We start from the raw sequence: 16,386 nt of genomic DNA on the forward strand, positions 1-16,386 counted from the left end.
CTTGAGGCATTATGAAATATTAATATTTTAACTGGTGAATGAAAGCAATAGAGCACTTGTATATTTAATATATTGGTACAAGTGTATCAATAGCATCATCTCACAAAAGGAACTAGTATGGTATACTGGTGTATTGATTTTTTTTGTTTGTTTTGTCTTCTTGACGTCCGACCCCGAGAGCAGCAGCCAGCTGTGCTCTCTTGTTTTCCAGACTACAGATGGTTGTAGCATCATCAGGATTTAGACATGGTTCTCAGTAATGGGACACAGCCCTATTAGTCAGTTGCACCACTTGAGAGTCCTACTGATGTCTATTTTTAACTTACATGTGCATCATTAAATATTGAATTATGTAAACACGGAATCCGTCGAGAGTGAGCCGGTTCTGTTTAATGAGGTTCAGGAGTTCTGAACATGCCTTGTACAAAGGGTGAAAATGTGCAAGTCTAACATAAAAAATACCACCTTTAGTCCTGCTAGCCAAACGTCAGGTCAGGAAGAATCTTATAAATGTACATATACAGTGTATAACACATGAAATTACACAAGACAGTGCAGTTCGGTGTAGTACATTCAATTATAGCACAATAAGCCCACAGCAGTGACAATTCAACTCAAAACTGAATACGCAGGACAATGTATAAAGACAGTGTATAGCATGTAAATATGTAAAAAAAAAATAATAATAATAATAACTGAAGTAGCCACACCTAAAAATTCATTGAAATAAGTACACAGTCCAGAGATTATCCCAGATTATCTTTAAGATCATCTGTTTAAACCATGCTTGTTAAGTGGAGGTGTGGGTAGACGTCCTTGTTGCATGCAAATAGACCTATCCGTTATGTTAATGTTACTGAGGTTAGACAAGCTTTACAGAATTTCAGTAAACATCCTATTCAACCTTTTGAGAACTTAATAAAGATATATATTATTAAGTAATTCATATTCAATTTATTGGACATCATGTCTGAAAGGCTTCATCACACACATCCTAACTGAGGACTTTCTGACATCTGAAACTTTCACTCTACTTGGAAAACTTTTTTTTTACCTTATTAGATACTGTACTTTCAGGTTTGAGTCAGAATCCCAACACAAATCCCTCATTTGCATAGCACTGAGACACCATTAAAGTTTGTCTCACCTAGGAATTATGGATGAGCCAGGGGTTTGTTAGGGCTCACGGATGCAGGATGTTGGCATAAGCTCCCGCTCTCAGCCCTAAATACCTGAGAGCTTTCGGGGTGGTGGAGTTTAGGGAGGCATAATGGCCGAGTGGAGAAATGCGTTGAGAAATGCTTTAGAGTCTAAGGAAGACGAGCTGGCGATTGGGTCTAATCCGTGCTTTCTGTAAGAGGGGCGGCGCGCTGTGGGCCTTTAGCCGGACCTGCCGGAGGCTTGGGTCTGACGGGTGAAGAGCTGCATGATCTGAGCCACGCCACGGGGGATTGAGGTCACATAAGCCGCGCTTCAGCAAACAAAACTTTAAGCATTTTTCTCGCTAATGCCTCCAGTGTGACTTCTTGAGCCTCACTCTGGCTGTTAGAGGATTGGGGTTTGGCTGACAGCAAAAGTTTTGCTACATCTTGCCTCTAACACACATGCACACACACAGCTTTTGACATTTACATCACAAGTTAAGTTGGCATATGGGGATTGGAAGGGCAAATGTGAATGTGCTTAATGTATTCTGACACTTGTGATTTTTAACCCCTTAAATTACAAGGGACCTCAGGAAACCCAGGCTTCTTTTTCTCACTGAAAAATAATCCTAAGAATGGAATAAACCCAGGATTATAAAGGGTTACGGGATATGTTTAGCAACCTTACTGCTATATTATGCTGTATTGATAACAACTAATTAAAGTAAATAGTCACCATTAAGCAATTCTTAAGTGACATCAAGCTAATTGATTCTTTCTAGCTTCCATTTATTGTTAGAGACATTTTGCATGTATAGTTGAACTATTCCTTTAAGAGCTTGGTTGTCCACCAGTGGCGTAGCTAAAATTTTAACCAGGCCTGTTTACCTACGATGATGTTTCAGAGACATTGCAATTGTGAGGATGGCAACTACCAAAAAAAATACTAATCACTGCACTATAGAGAAGAAATGCTATAATATAATTCAAAATAATTGTAAATACAGCACATGATTAATGACCTGAAATAATAATCCCTTAACACTCCAAGGCTTACTACACACTAAGGTGTATTACTTAGTAACTACTGGGACAACTGGTGGGGCTATTCTTTGGTAGTAGAAGTTTAATCACACTTTTGGTGCGGCAGCAGGTCATAGGCTGTTTGAAAGGGGTTAAGTTACTTGTCACTTCTCTGATTGAATTAAAAAAAAACAATAAAAGAGCTTGTGCTCACTCTTACTTAAGAAAAAACACAGCATATCCAAAAAAAACTTTTATACAGCAGTACAAACATGGTAGCTCACAGAAATCACACATGCACTCTATCTTCTTAAGAGTCAGATTTACAGCAGTAATCACATATTCAACCAGTCCATTTCCATACTGCTTCTTTAATGACTGCTAGAAGGACTGCAAAAAGAGGTATCTAGTAGTATCTGTAGTAGTATCTGAGTCTAGAAGCTAGTTCACCTTGGCTAATTTCTCACAGTTTGCAGACAAAGGGTGATGCTGCATTTACATGGTGCTGTTGAACAGTGTTGTTCCCTGGCTTTTGACAAAAATAACTTTAAACTGGTGATGATTTTTGCAGTCCCTTATGTTTGCTTAAAGTGGAAGTAAAGGCACAAGGATGCAAGAGCTCGGCCCCCTGGGGGTTCATCTTGAATTATGAAAGCACAAGAGGAATTACATTTTGGATCTTTTTTTTCTATTCTGCAGTTAGAAATGTGGGTGAGCCTGATTTCCAAGTGAGAGAGCCTAAGACCCCCAGGCCATCCCCTTAGCTATGCCCCTGCTGTCCACTAGTGTACAACCAAAAAAAAAAAAAAGTGGTTTTCCTGCTTGCTGTGTGCAGAATCCAGGATATGTGGTCCAGGCATCAGTGGAAATTAATTCAGCTGCAAATCACAAGTCATAAATCGTTTATTTATGCTCTTGAGCAGCTTCAGAGAAGGCTGTTTGTGGCTCTCCACCACAGGCCTCTGGCTATATTCATAAGAGCAGTGGGATGTATTGTAATCAGAACCGCAAGCTGCCCTGCAGGCCCAGCACCTCTTTTGTCCTTCCCAGCTTGCCGTCTGTTTGATGTCTGTATTTGATGGGTTACCGAGGCACAGGGCTGGGCTTTGGAATCCACAGTGTAACTGTGTCAAAGTTGAATCTAGGGGTGGGTACCAGTCCAGACAGAAACATCGCAATTTGTTTTTGCTCTTGAGTAAGTCTGGGTAATTGACCTTTTCATGCTGCGTCTGCAAATAAGATTCGTAGCTAGACACGGTTTACAGTGTGTTGGTAAAATCCCTGTTGAACCTACTGCGAAATTTTGGTGCTTTACAGTCACTGCGTACAGTGAAATCTTCAGCTTAAGGATGTATTTCGCTAATTTTTTAATTAATCTTCTGAATGATTTAATATTATTGATATTATTAATAGCCACAACATGCTGTTTCAGCCTGCTTCAGTGGTCCTTTAGTTTAAGCTTTAAATGCAAGTTAGTTTGCATTGTTTTCCATGTGTTTACTGAATAGTAAGCTCCAGGATGTGAAAAGCCTGGGAAAATTAATGGGCTAAAGCAGGCTAATGTTACCCAGCAGCAGATCACATCAGATGTGACTGTAATACACACATTCAAGCGGAAGATGTATTCCACTTGTCCTTTTGAATTTCTGCATGATTAGGAGAGTTGATGCCTCTAAAAAAGTTATTTACTCTACATGGTTATAAATACACTGCCTACCATAGTACCGAAGTCAGTCAGAGGAGATTATGTGAAAGAGTTTTGTATTTTATCCAGGACTGTGTTGAAAAATGGCATAAGAATTTGGAAGATTTTCCATCAGTGGCTCCTTACCACAGCCTCACCCCTCTCTAACCACATCCCCGCCCCCCCATACCACATCCATGCCTCAGACTTCACTGCCCCGTCCTTCACAAGCCATAGTCTTACCCCCGCACACATCACAGGCCGGCTTCACACACAAGAGCCTCGTCCCCAAAAGCAGAACGTCTCTGACACCTGAGCCTCACCCCACTTTTAGCAGTTGGTAACCAGTGCTACGCATTTATGTTAGCCAAGGTAAAGTTCAGCTGCCTTCTTTAAGAATATAGCTAGCATTAGCAAAGGCTTTAAGCTAGCCTTTCTAATTCCTGCATTGTTCATGGTGTGAGCATTGCTTAAAAGAAAGAAAATTTGACATGCTTTTCTGTTTTAGCACTTATTTATTTTGCATAACAAACTATTATTATATGTATTGTTTAAATATTGATTTCTAAATTGCACCCCAATTGTAAATCACCAGTTAGATGTGATTATCGCACGTCACTTCCTCACTTACAATGTTGTAATGCTTTGTGATAATGCTCTGTAAGGTATCAATACTAAAAGTAAGCTTTAATAACATTTTAAAGCCATTAAAAACTCACCTCGCTCAAAGCCTGCAATGACCTGACACAGTGGTCCACAATCCGTTATAAATAGTGCATTACAACATGAATCGTATGTTCTTATTTATAGAATATATATTAGATATACTATTAATATATATAAGAATGAACTGTTAGATAATATATCATGTGTTATAGGACCCAACTGTGTGAAGAGGCTTACGCTTGCTTAATAAAGTGTTATGCATGCCATTATTTCTATACATGCTTATTCCAGGCATTCTATTATGAACCATATGATGCCTTATGAGTTTACATTTAAAGCATTAGAACTGCAGCTTTCCATGAAAGTCTTTTGATCTTTGATCACCTTCATGATGTAATCTTATTAATATTATTAAGAGCCACAGCATGCAGTTTCAGTCCAAGCTTTGAAATTAAAGCTAGTTTGCATAGTTTTTCATGTGTTTACTGAATAGTAAGCCCCAGGATGTGAAAAGCCTGGGGAAATGAATGGGCTAAAGCAGGCTAACGTTAGCCAGCAGCAGATGTGATTGTAATACACACATTCAAGCGGAAGCATTTCAATTAGTCTCTTCCTCCTCTCTCTGCCAGGCACATGCCTGACTCACTGCATTCCATCATTCTCAACAGATTCGATGACCAATGTGCCGTCCACTCTACTATAATCACTCCCGTCCACTCTTGAAAGACCAGGCTTATGAACCACACACTCACACACACACATACACACATACACCATGGCTGATCAGCACTGGGAATGTTGGCAGCTCCAACCATGCAAAACAAAAAAAGGGTTTGGATGAGTGTTGCTACAGTAATGACAGATTCCTCTGAATGCAGTTCTCATCTACAGACAGCAGGAGAGGAAACGACTGTGTGCTAAGCATTGAAGTGATGCACTGTATGATATAATATCATCTATAAAATCTGAATAAAAGTGCACCTTTTGTGTCCAAAGGTCTGACACTTGCTCCTCTTGTGTTTCTTCTGAAATCAAAGGTAATAAAGGGGAGTTTGCCTCCTTTTGCTGCAATACCAGCCTCTACTCCTCTGAGGAACATGGCTTTACATGATGGAACATTGATATAAACATTAGTGAGGCAAGGTACTGATTAGGAATATGGCAATACAAGGTATTGTAGTGTATTGAATAGCATCACAGCTCAGTGTATTGTATAGTTTTGTATTGTAGCATATCATATCATATTGTATCACATATATAACATATTGAAATATAGAATATTGCATCATTTTGTATTACAGCGTAACATGTTTTGCAAAATGCCTCACTTGAGTTGATACATGAATTGAGCGCGTATCTCAAGCACACATACATTGAAGGTTACTAACGTAACATGATGCTTAATATCAAAGTACTAAAATGGCACCTAACAGAACCATAAATATTATATATATATTATTATTATTATATATACAGGTAAAAACTAGGAGACCTAGTCAAGCAGCTACCCAGAGTTCCTCGTGACCAGAACAGACACGCCTCAGCTAGTGTCGGGCACCACAGTATTGTATTATATTGAATCATCATACATACATACATATTGTATTGTGTCGTATTATATTGTATCGCATCGCATTTAATATCATATCATCCCCGTCATGTAAGAAATCTTTGTTTTTTACTTCATTTGGATTCAAATGATTAAATCATTTGGATCTGGCAGTTGTTTTTTACATTGTGTGTGTGTGTGTTTGTGTGTGTGTGTGTGTGTGTGTGTGTAAAATATGCACATATACGTATATATAAATGAGGAAAAGAAAAGAGAGACAGGTCAGTGTTTCCATGGCCACTTACACACATTATCAGAGGCAGCCAGTTCAGACATACACACACACACACTTCTCCTCCTCTCTGATGTGTGCCGCTCAGCACACATTTATCATTAGTGTTCTGTAGTGTTTAATAATACAGGACTGACTGGCCTGGGGAGGGAAATGTTTCTGATCTAACATTGGGCTGCGTGTGTGGGAGGGGTGTTAGGCTGGCCTAAGCACACTAACCATGAGCAGGGATTATTTCTCATTTGTCTTAATTAACTGCAGCATCTAATTAGTGTGTAGGCAGATTTATCAACAAGGACACTCACACTAAATAAAATCACTAATAATTAATATTCCATTTACTCTCCCTCTCTCTTCCTCTCTCTCTCTCTCTCTCACTCACGCCTGTCCTCTGTTTCGCTCCCTCTCTCTCTCATTCCTTCTCCCTCTCTGTATAGTTTCTCCTCTCCTTTCCTCATACTTTCTCTTCCCTTCTCTCTCGCTCTCTCTCTCTCTCTCTCTCTCTCTCTCTCTCTCTCTCTCTTTCATTCTTTCTCTCTCTCTATGTCTTCCTCTTCATTTCCCCCCTTCTCTCTTTACACCCCCCCCCCCACCCCACCACCGCTTCCCTCTCTCAGGCGAGCACACATTTCTTGTGATGTCATCACGCCTCTGCAGTAGAGTGTTATAGTGGTGGAAATGATGCGAGCGAGAGAGCGCGGATCGTTTTTCAGACCTGCAGGCTGTAAACTGCGGCTGAATCAGAGCTGAACTGAGATGTTAAACAGGCGCCGGCAGGCCTGCCTCGGCTTCAGCTGTTCTGTAAGACCAGTCGTGCCCTACGTGGGGTAATTAAAATGCTTAAGCGCTGAATGGATGCACTGGTCGTATTTTTTTTTATGCCGAGCCGTCACAGTGCACAGCTTCACACTGTAATTCAGACATTATGAACAGCATCCTGCAGCTGTTTGTTTTCCCCATTTTTTCTGTGTTCTGGGTTCAGGTGGGACCTGCTGTACCTCATTCCTTTCCATCCTGTGTGTGAAGTGTGTGAAGGCCTTTCTTTCCAATCTTGTTTCAGCTGGATCCTGACCCCCACCTGAAAAAGCTGCCCATAATGATTTATCCCCTCCAGTCTCAGAACGCTGTTTTGACCAGCGGGCTCGGGCGTTAGCCTTAGCTTGCTGCCCAACCCGTAAGTCAGTGTTCCGCTGCTGTCAGAGTGCCCTAATTTAAGTCAATTATTTTTGTTTGTAAATTTTTTCTACATAGTGAGATGAGGTTAATTGCTAAAATCAGAGTAGGATGCAATTTACTGATGGGAAGTGGATTTCAATGGAACAGACGTGCATGGATAATAAAGAGGATAGGTCTGAACCAGAGTGCCTTTTATCTGTGCCATACTGTCTTTATCATTATGCTGATTGAGTCTGCACTTCACAATAGGGTGTTTTCTCTCAGACAGTGAAATGAAGTCATTCAGGGCAGCTATGCTTTTATCTCTGTTATGAACTTAAAACACCACACAGCTTGTTTTTTTTTTGTACTTGGGTAATCTGCTTACTGATCTTCTGATACACTTCAGTGTTTTAATTGGATAGTGCATGGGGGGGGGGGGGGTCAAACTATGTGTTCATATCCATGACAGATCTTTTAAATTCCTACCACACATTATACAGAATACAGGTCTGCATATCTGAATAAGCTTTAGATGCAGATATCAATTTTTTCCCTTCCAATACCAGTACCACACCCCCTGCATGCACTGTACATTCCTTCATCACATGTACAGCATATGCCCAGATGATTTCTAAAAACCTGACATTCACCACTACTGAAAACACACATTTGGACCAAAGCACTTCCTAAAGTTAGGTACATTTTGACAAAGTTCATATTTTTATTGACAGTAATAGCACTAAAACATCTAAGCAACTATTAAATCAAGGTGGAATCTCACAGTTGTCACATCTGGAAAATCTGAAAAACCTTTTGTTTCAGGCTAGTTTACCAAGTCTAGCAGGCTAGCATAGGTATTAGAATTAATGCTTATTAATTATTAATTATTAACATCATATCAAATAAAGGTATTTTCCCACAAGCTAGTGGTGCGTATCAGGTGTCTAGAAATCATCTGGACATATGCTGTACATGTGATGGAGAAATGAACAGTGCATGCAGGGGCTGTGGTCTCAATAGCCCTTCAGTGGAATGTGCCATGTGCCTGGGATTGAGGAACAGCTTTGTAATTTAACTGTTTTGGCTTATCTAATTATTTTAGATAGGATTATGCTTCTCACCTTTAAGTTTAAGTTTCTTACCTTTAGCTTTAAGTATTCTCATTTTATTCCCTTTAATTCCTGTTCATTCCCATAATTACCTGTTATTTCTCCTTAATTCCCATGATACATTTTCCAACTTCAAAAATCCCCTAAATTTTGCAACCTTAGTCCTGATACTAACTCTTTCTAACCCAACTACTCAAAAGGAGACTATAAATCTTGATCTTTCTTAGAGGTGGTAGAAAATATTGATCCATCAAAGTATTGTAATGTTATGTTTTCAATATTGTATCAGATACACAGTACTGATTTTTTAAATAATAGATTACATACAGAGATTTATATAAGACAGTGGATCATTTAGTGTTGTGTTTAAAGCCTGTCTAGATGTTGTACCTCATAAATGTTGTCTTCAGATCACGTTGATCAGACTGAAAGCAAACTTTCCTTTTCTAATACCCAGCCCTCATATGTATACAGTTCCACTTTTAAATATGTTATTGTGGTAAAGGCAGTGTTTTTTTTGCTGCACATATTATGTAATGATCTTGAAAGAACAGCATTTACTGATTAAATAACATATTTGAGAGCTGTGAAAATATACAAACTGTCCTAGTGTAGAAACCAGCACAAGTAACAGGGCATAACGGCACATAGCTTGAATCATTAACTTAATTTCAGATCAATGAAAAACAAAGACTAAAGCCGCCACAGTTTAGAAGCAAATGTGCTGAACGCCATCAGTGCATTTTACTTAAAGGTGCTTAAACTCAAAACGTTTGTCCAGGTGAACCGTCCACTGTGCAGAATGTTCTGTTTCATCTGGTTTGTTGCATTTGTTTAACAGTGTTTATCTGAGGCTCTAAGGCTAGCACGTGCAACCCCGCTGGAACGGCAGCTAACACAGCTCAACTGGAGCTCAGCATGCCTAAAGCAGAATGATAACTATGAATTTTGTTTTGTCAGCTAACAGACGACCACACTGGCTAGCATTGCGCTGAGTGTGCTGCGAGCAAGGCAGATCCCACCCACCCAGAGAGAGGAAGGCCAGCTATGATTTCTTTGGACTTCCAGCAATGGAGGCTGTAGATTGAACTTGTAATCTCAGAATGACAGAACCAACACTTAAACAGTTGTGCTACTCAGAAACCCACTCCTAATTCCTTGTCCAATACATTTTTGGACACGACAAAGACTTTGGCTTTGTCGTTTGTTGCGAGCAGCCATTCAGGGTGTGGTGTTATGGGCCTGTATCTGTAAGGGACTTCAGTGTGAGGGAGGGAAGCTCGCTGCGTTCCACAGATTTTGATATCAGCAAAGAGGAAATGAGATGGCAGACATGCACTGTAATAGTGTTGGCTGGAGCCCAGGGGAGGGATTGTGTATCTGGGTAATGAATTGTGCTGGGGCAAAGCCCGCGAGGCCTGCTGCCACACGTGAACTGGGTATTGGATATATATTGCATTTCCTTTATTGGCTCTTGTCGTGGCTAATTGCCAGACATAGACGCCTGCCGTCTGGGGACCGGAGCTGAGGCGAAGACAAGAGTCCCGTCTCCTGGTCACAGAGATCTTCAACTCGCCTGCCGTCATGACCGGTTTCATATTTATAAGGGTCTTATCGTAATGATGATTGATGCAGTGGTTTATGCTACGGTTTGCTCGGAGCTGTGTTGTTTCGTCAGAATGGTGGATGAAGTTACCCTTGAGAGCCCAACTGAGACTTGCCTGACTTGCTTGGCAATTTCCTCCAGTAATGTTTAACCAGAAGGACTGTAGTGTGGGAGGTCAGTCTGTTTCTTTTTAACAAGGACATTTACAGCCTTTCGCCTTCAGGATGTCGGAATGACAGATGAGATGGCTGGTTGCAGTGCAGTAGAAGAGGTAGTGTAGGGGGTGTATCTGTTACAGGTCTTTCAATTATGCATTCAAGCCTGTTGTGTGTAATGTATTGTCCGTTCAGAATGTTTGTTTGTCTCCTGTAACTTGGTAAATCTGCCCCCAGCCTGGGATGGGACAAGATGATGTATTTGGATATGACCAGTGATTGACATGTAACCTTGGGTTACTTAGTTAATAGGGATAGGGGAGTAGAGAAAACAGGACCAACTTAATTGTAAAGGGGGATAATTATTATAGAATACATGCAGTGTATGCTTTAATTCATTTAACAGCTAAAACACTGTATATACAGTCTCATCAGAATATTCTGACAACCGACCTAATAGTGAGAATTATTCGGATAACAGAAGCAAGACATTTTGGCATGGACAGCATTGGGTGACAGAAGGTGCTTTTTATAGCCCATGATGATCGTTTTGTACTCTGCTACAATTGACTGCTGTGCTCAGCTATTTACACATGCAGCAGACATATGTGCAGTCCCAGGCCGAATTCATTCCCAACCAGAGGTGGTCATAATATTCTGATGGACTGTGACAGTGGGCGAATGGTGGTAGCATCTCGGAAACTGCTAACTTCGTGGGACATTCTAAAGCCAGCATAGTAAAGATGTACGGAGAATGGACGTCTCGCACATTGAGTTGGGTATGCATGGGATAACTGTCCTGTTGGAAGGTCTACTGTTGCTCAAGTTCTAACTCATGCCTCACAAAAGGCACAATGTTTTCTCCTAGGAGTTTCTGATAGTTGATTAAATTTATCTAGCTCTCCACACACTGCAGCTTTGTTTTATCGTGCCACAGAACAGAATCCAAAAACTCCTGTGGAGCGATAAAACTATGCTGGACATTTTAACGATCACTTCTGTTCTGTGGAGCCTGTTTGTGAAGTCTTCCTGGTCCTGCCTACTGGTCAGTGTGGTTTAGGGAGAGGCCACTCTCCACTTCTTTTAATATGTGGCTGAACTCAATTGAATAGTCACCTTTGAGAATATAGATTCTGAATGCATTTAGTGGGCTTGGTTGGGTCGTATGTTTGACACCCTAGCTGTAATAGGATCTTGCTATTAATCACCCTTTTTTAAAATGTACCTATAATCTAATTACTTACTCTTTCACTGTAACTGTAACACAGTACTGCTACTGTTTTTTTGTATTACGCCAGACTTTCACATGTTTCCTGTTACTACCCAAGCCTAAAAAACTTAAATGTTCTGGCAAAAATCAAAACCAACACTGAAGCTTGATTCATTTTCAAACGTATAGTTAAATTTTTGGATTATTAATGTAAACAGTAGTGGCAGATTAATTTACAATGTGAATTTTTCTATGTGAAACGTCCTCACAGTTGTGCTGATTCCAGTTCATTGACACAGCATTTCTAGGAGACACTGTAGCTTAGAAATAGAAACCAGCTGCTTTTAGACCTTGACTGACAACCTGTCCAAACGGATTGTTTTTTTTTTGTCTGAAATGCAAGAATGCTGTATTTTTCCTTGATTGTTTGGTGTTCTTCTCTTCCCCAGGCGAAACTGTGACTGAATGCAGCGTGCCTGAGATTCTGCTCAGCAACGAAAACACGCTCAGCTCACACAGCCGGCAGCTGAAGAAAAGAGGTCAGTTGTTTGCAGAGCACATATATTGTCCCATCTTCAGAAATGCCACTGTACATCACTCATCCTGGTTTTGTGTTCTTATTCAGCATTTACAATTTAGACTTATCTTGCGGCTAAGATGCGACGGGAATCACCCTGCCCTATTATGCTTTTATTTTTTTCCTGTGCTCTAGTAAGATGTGGAAATATGATTGCAGTGGAAAGGATTAGGCCCTTGTCATTTAGCAAATCAGATCAGTGCTATGTCATTCTGTTGGCTGAGATCCAGCAGAGATGAACTGGCAGCGTAGAGGAAATGCCCTGAATATGCATGAGCCGGTGGTTCCTCCCGCTAACTGGAGGGAACAATGTTCAGTATCCGAATTACTGACCTTTTTTGACTTGTTCGAGGGATTGTGCAGAGTTCCCGGGCGTGTTGTAACTCCAGTGCAGGATTTCTTGACTGATGATGCCGACCTGCGCAGTCTGATCCCATCCTAAGCCCTGTCAGGCTGGAGATCGGCAGCGTTGGCCAAATGTTTTCCCTCTCGCTATCGGACTCATTAAGGAAGGACACCTGTCCGGCTGTGGGCAGAATTCCATTAGTGGATATGGAGGTTGCAGGGGTCGATCAAAGACATGGCCTCATCTTTGTTTTAATCAGTGGACTGAAAGTCCGCCTGAGCTTGATTGCCTTTTCTGGCCAGACGTGTCTGTAATACAGGATGGACTGAAAAATAGAGGGCAGAGACTAAGGCTGACTAATATGGCAAAAACAGTACAATATTTTCACTATATGATATATTAGTTATTTAATGTTCATGTATTGTGATTAATTACACTGTTTTTAATCTGAATTATCCTAAATCTAATCCTGAAGAAGGATATTTGCTATGTAATAGCTGTGTACTTTGAGCTGAATGAGTGAACACAATAATCTTCATCAATTGATGATTGTTGTGTCCACTTATCAGACTGTAAGATCAGACTGTATTAAATACTTATAGTAATTTAGTACCTCGTCCAGTGAGAGCAACAGTGTCTGCGTGCTTCACCCAGTGACAGGATAGATCATATATAGTCAGTGGTTCAGCTCCTCTTGCTCTTATTTATCATTTACATTTGCAGTTAAGACATTTAGCTGTTAAGCTCTTATATCTCAAACTAGATGCTGCCAAATACAAACGTCAGTATGGATACCTAGATACACAATACTCAACATACACTACACTTTGCTTAAATAGTCGTAGTGTGTCGGCATATTAAGACAGCAAGCACCCAGAGACACCAAGTTTGTTTTACCACTCTGTTGCCAGGACAAAAAAAAAATGTCTGCATGCTTGTCTTCATACAGCTCATAGGTTTTTGTTACAGTGGGGGCTCTTGAAGGGAACTAGAGGTCCACTTTTCTGTGGCTTTTGCTGGTTTGCTGCTAGTTGATTTCGCGATAGATCTCTCCTGAGCGCTGTCCATGACTGCTGAAGCTGCTGAAGATATCACTTAAAAAGCCATTTTAAAGCTGTGTTGGAATGAGAGGAGCCTTTATCAGGGCACACAGCAAAGCATGAGCAGCTGGGCTTCAGGCTGCGCTACTACAGATGGTATGAAGGGTCAAAGCTAAGAATGCATTAACTATGTTAAAAAGTTCCCCTTCAGCATGTTTCCTTTGTTATCTTTGATCACGATATTTAGCTTTTCTGGGTGTTTTAATCACACTGCACACCAATCTGCCATAACATTAACACAACCTGGCTAGCATTGAGTGGGTCCCGCTTGTGCTGCCACAAGAGATCTGACCATTTGTAGTATGGACTCCATCGACCTCTGAAGGCACCAAGATGTTAGCAGCAGATCCTGTCAGTTGGCAGGTGGGTGCATCACCCCACTAGGCCTATCTGATATTTTGGAGATACAGCCATTACAAGTTGACCCCTGTCAAAGTGGCTCAGATTCTGACCATTTCCCTGCTTTTAACACATCACCAATAATTGACTGTTTACTTGCTGCTAATATATCCACCCCTTAAGAGATGCTGCTGTAGATGAAGATTATCAATAATTTTTACTTCACCTGTCTAATGTTATTCTTACAAAAATGTTTGTTCAATATATGTTTTTGCTAGTATGTACCATGCCCTGGAAGGCTGAAATGGTTAGGCCAGCTCATAACTTCACTTAGTATTATATGGAAACCTTTTTGCTAAGACACAATAAAGAATAATGGGTATAATGTACAGTAGTGTAATTATAATAACTTATCTAAATATCATCAATTAATTTGAGACACTTGGTCATAGTGGGCCACTAACTATGCTGACCATCATGCACGATATAAAAAAAAGCATACCATAGGGCATCATTTATCGTAGTAACAATAGCATTTTGTCACTTTGCCCATCTTCAGACAAGTTTTTCCTCCTTCCATGTTGACGGTCCCCCTCTGGCTTCATATATGTGCCATCTCTCTGAGGCACAGTGATTTATCTGAGAGTGAAGCCAAGATGGGTCTAATTGCCATCTGCATTGAATAACAAGCAGCTGATGACAGATGCTGTGTGGCAACGTGTGTGTGTGTGTGTGTGTGAATGTGCTCTAGCTCCGGGTAAGTTGTTTCCCACATTTAGCTCCAGAGAGCCCAACAGCTGGAGCATCCTTGTAAAGAACCCTAGAGAAAACGCAGACATGGTTCTGTTTACAAGCCCAATGGCATCACTGTACGCTTACGCACACCCTGCCCTGAAGCCAGAGGGAAAGGTTGACTCCTCTAAATATGAATATGTTCTTTTAGCTGCATGCCCTGGAGGAACGGATGCAGACCTGTGCATTATCTGCTTTTAACCTTGTCCACATCCCCCCTGAGCCATATTGGAGGGGGAAATAATAAAAAAAAGACTTGGGAAGAAGTCTGCGGTGCTGACAACAGCTCGTCTGGGGAAATTAACCCTGCGGATAGCCAGAATTGTTCTCATTAAGCAGCTCATCTCTCATTGCAGTCATTATGGCAGCCATTGTTGTGACTAGCTACATCTTTATGCCCTATAAAGTAGCGTAACTGGGGACTAGAACAATAGTGGACGTCGCTAGGTATTACTAGCCTGCTGATTTAGCACTAAGCGTCTCGCTTCTGTCCGGACTGAGACCGATTTAGGGAATAAGCTTGAGGAAAGAGCTGCCAAGAAACACTTGCTTCCGTCGCTTTGCATTATTAATGCCTTGCGCTGGCAAGTCAAACTCAGACCAATCTGGGGGGCTCAAATGCTAAGGATTGCCTTTTTAGATGAATCTTTGGTTGTGTTTTTTTTTTTCTCACGCTTTCCTGGATCAGTTCAAATTGATTGTGCTTGAGTGCTTTGGGCTTTTTCTCCAGGGAATTTGTCTTCTGATTATGTGAGTGAAGGATTGAAGTGTATCCTCCATTTTCGCCATTCATAGCAAAAAGAGAAAGAGAGAGAATGAGAGAGGCAAACAGACAGAGAAAGGCTCAGACACCACGTGGTCTCTGTTTTCAGCCCAGAGAGTTCAGCGTGTCCCACACTTTGCTATTTGCTCACAGTGTCCCGGTTGGCACAGCTCACTCCTGACCTATCTACTCCGCGGGAGGATAGGATCAGTACCTGTTCATCAGCTGCCTGTGGAATGCAGAGAGGCTGGGAGATGTCCAGAAAGCTGCTGTGCGCACACGTGTGGGCATATCACCGCTGACGAATGGATCCAGCCATCTGCCATTACATATGGAGCTCTTTTGAAATGTAGAGCTTAAGAATTAGAGCTGGTGCTGCACACTTACAGCGCAGTGCCATTCGGAAGTGCCACTCTCTGACAATCGCTGTGTTATACAAGATGAAACGAGATGAAATGAGTTAGCACAAGTCTTTCAGCAGCTCTTTAGAAACAGTCAAGATGTTCATCATGCAAGTGCAGGCTTCCTACAGGGCATCCAACTGGAATACTGAGTGATTTTTTTAAATCTTGTAATGTTACATTACAAGCCGTGTTGTTCTGGTCTTTCTGACCTGATGGTTAACATCTGTGTGGATAAGTGAATCCATATCCATCCATATCCATTAGTGTGCACTTGAATCTGTCGTGCTTTTAAATGCACTTATCTTAATCAATAAATGGCATGGTGAATGAATGTGCCACGTGTTATGAACCTGAATGAGTCCCAGACAGCACCCTGCTCCCTACTGCACTCTGTACCTACCCATACTGTGAGCAATGAAACTATGGATATATTCTATTAAACAATGTCTAATAAACTATTCTAAAGCC

General features: G+C 41.0%; 1 protein-coding gene across 2 annotated transcripts in view; it reads left to right on the forward strand.

The window, feature by feature from the left end:
* Positions 1 to 16,386, forward strand: part of lrfn2b (leucine rich repeat and fibronectin type III domain containing 2b) — a 186,829-nt gene that overhangs the window by 68,074 nt on the left and 102,369 nt on the right. For both annotated transcript variants that reach the window (XM_072687899.1, XM_072687910.1), the window contains exon 2: positions 12,047 to 12,136. The gene's annotated coding sequence lies outside the window, so the exon portion shown is untranslated. The remainder of the gene's footprint in view (positions 1 to 12,046; positions 12,137 to 16,386) is intronic.

The sequence above is a fragment of the Salminus brasiliensis genome, chromosome 1 (assembly GCF_030463535.1).
Source record: "Salminus brasiliensis chromosome 1, fSalBra1.hap2, whole genome shotgun sequence".
NCBI lineage: Eukaryota > Metazoa > Chordata > Actinopteri > Characiformes > Bryconidae > Salminus > Salminus brasiliensis.